This window comes from Hyaena hyaena, unplaced genomic scaffold (assembly GCF_003009895.1).
Source record: "Hyaena hyaena isolate Hyena2069 unplaced genomic scaffold, ASM300989v1 scaffold_1230, whole genome shotgun sequence".
NCBI lineage: Eukaryota > Metazoa > Chordata > Mammalia > Carnivora > Hyaenidae > Hyaena > Hyaena hyaena.
Window position 1 is genome coordinate 398,473 of NW_024081864.1, and position 2,595 is coordinate 401,067.

Sequence of the window (2,595 nt, forward strand, 5' to 3'; positions counted from 1 at the left end):
GGACCCCCAAATTCATACCTCCAGCCCAAACATGGTTCCTGAATGTCACACGTTTTCCAACTGTCACCCTGATATTTCCTTTTAGATTTCTAAGAAACTTCTCAAACACAGAATATCCTAAATTGATCTCATTATCCTCCATCATTCAAAACCTGCTACCACTGTCTTAATATTAGAAGCTGATGATGACTCCATCCTTCAAATTGCAGACAGCAAAATGCTGGAGTCATCCTTGAATATTCCTGAAATCTTACATCTCTCATCCTATCTTAGTGGAAATTCTATTGCCTCTATTTTCAGAATATGTCTACAAAAAATGTGTGTATACACACACACACACACACACACACACACACAAGCTGATAAGCTGACTTCTTCTCACCCCTTCCACTGTCCCTACACTAGCTTAAGCCACCATCATAGTTTGTCTGGATTACTGCACTATCCTGGTAACTAGTTCCTCTGCCTCCACATTTGCCTCCATGTAGTCCATTCTCTACAGAGAAGCCAGAATGACTTAAAATTTATTGTATTATCAACTCTTCTGCCCCAAATCCTCTGGTGGCTCCCCTGTTCGCTCAGACTGAAAGCCAAAATACTTAAAATAGCCCTACATGGCCTAGTACTTCCCTATCTCCATAACGTACCTCTGTGACTACATTTCCTACTACTCTCCCCTTTTCACACTGCTCCAGCTATACTGACCTCCCAGCTGTTTCCCCAAAATGCCAGGTAATCTCCCACTCTAGGGCCTTTCTTCCAGCATATCTCAATCAACTACTATCCTACCTAACACAAACCAAACACTCAAAAACCACAGTTGCATATGCAAATGAATGTGAAGAGTTTCGGAGTTAAAAAGTCATAGCATTTGGCAGGACCCGGGTGGCTCAGTCAGCTGAGAGTCAGACTTCGGCTCAGGTCATGATCTCACAGTCGGTGAGTTGGAGGCCCACAGCAGGCTCCCTGCTGTCAATCTGTCAGGGTGGAGCCGGCTTCGGATCCACTCCCTCAATCTCTGCTACTCCTGCACTCACACACTCTCTAAAAAAAAAAAAAAAAAAAAAAAGAAAGAAAGAAAGAAAGAAAAAGATGAAGACGAAGATGAAGAAAAGAAAACTATAGCAGCCTGAAAGCGTCTAAAGCCAGGAAAGTGCTTGACGTGTTCAAAAGGTCAAGTGAAAGGAGATAAAGTTGTAATCTGAGGAGCTTCATCACTCAGGGTCTGTAGGCCACAGTAAGGGTTGTGGAATTTATATTTTAAGTGTGATGGAAAGATATTGAAGACACTTGAATGGCATTTATATGCTTCTGTTTATGATTAATAAAGATCACGCTGACGGTCCGATGGAGATTTGACTATAGGTTGATAAGGTCAAAGCTTATTACAGTGACACAAATCATGGAGGATGATAGCTTAGCTTATTAAGGCGGAGCTACCAGGAGTAGGCCAAAGTGAAGGGGTCTAGGCAATTTTTTTAAATGCGTTGAGAAAGTTTTAAAGATTTCGTTTTGAATCATGAGGTCCTTATACTTGCAAATTAAATTATTAAGAGCTTCAAAAGCTTATCACAATAAAAATACTGAAGTTCGCCATGAAAGGTAGGTCAAAGTCATGATTTTGGACTATCCAAACTATAATCCACATTCCGGAAAAGTCCAAGAGTTTTAAAAAGAAATGTGAAAGCTATCTGAAAGAGTACTCCGTAATCAACACAGGGGTTTTTGGCTTCCATACTTCAGTTTCTCTTAATTGGGTCTCACGTATTAATGGAATTTTAGATGTTACTTGAATAAAATTATTCCTGTCTCAATGAGCCGTTATTTTTTTTTTACAGTGAAAAAAAAAAAGTATGTTTAGATTTTGCCATCTGGGCGCAGTTTAGATGATCCAAATTTTGTGGGCCGCATCCGGACAATCCTAGTCAGAGGCCAGTCACACATTTGCTGTCTTTTCTCCTTCGGGCCAGAACAGGGTGTCAACCTTGGCCACATCAATATCCTAGAGGTTCTTCAAAGCCTGTCTCAATTTGTGCTTGTTGGCCTTGACATCCATGATGAACACAGTGTGCTGCTGTCTTCTATTCTCTTCCTGGTTGACTGGGTCATGAGGGGGAACTTAAGGATGCCATAGTGGTCAAGCTGGTCTCTCCTGGGACCTTTCTTTCAAGGGTATCTGGGCTGCCTTCAGAGACACAGCATCTTAGGCCATTGGAACGTAGGTGATAGGAGATCTTTTCTTTTGTGACTGTGGACACCTTTCAGCACCATTTCTGTGGCCTTCAAAGCCTTTGCTTTGGCTTTGGGAGGAGCAAGGTCTTCCTTCTTTGCCTTCTGCACCATCTTTGTGAAAGGCCAAGGAACAATTTTTTAATCACTTAAATTCCTAACATATTCTCTGACAAGAGAACAAAGACTCTACTGTTTTCCCGATTTGGATAAAATCCAATATGTAGATGTGTTCTGAAGTTATTCTAGGAAAATCCTTAAAAACTTTCACCTTCATGGGAGCCTTAGTGCTTCTGTCCATCCTTACCAGACAGTCTCAATTCTATTGCAAGCTTTTAGAAGACAATGGAAACAACTCTTCCTTTC

General features: G+C 41.2%; 1 pseudogene; it reads right to left on the minus strand.

The window, feature by feature from the left end:
• Window positions 1–1,882: 1,882 nt before the first annotated feature.
• LOC120224715 lies at window positions 1,883–2,343 on the minus strand (annotated as a pseudogene).
• Window positions 2,344–2,595: the final 252 nt, after the last annotated feature.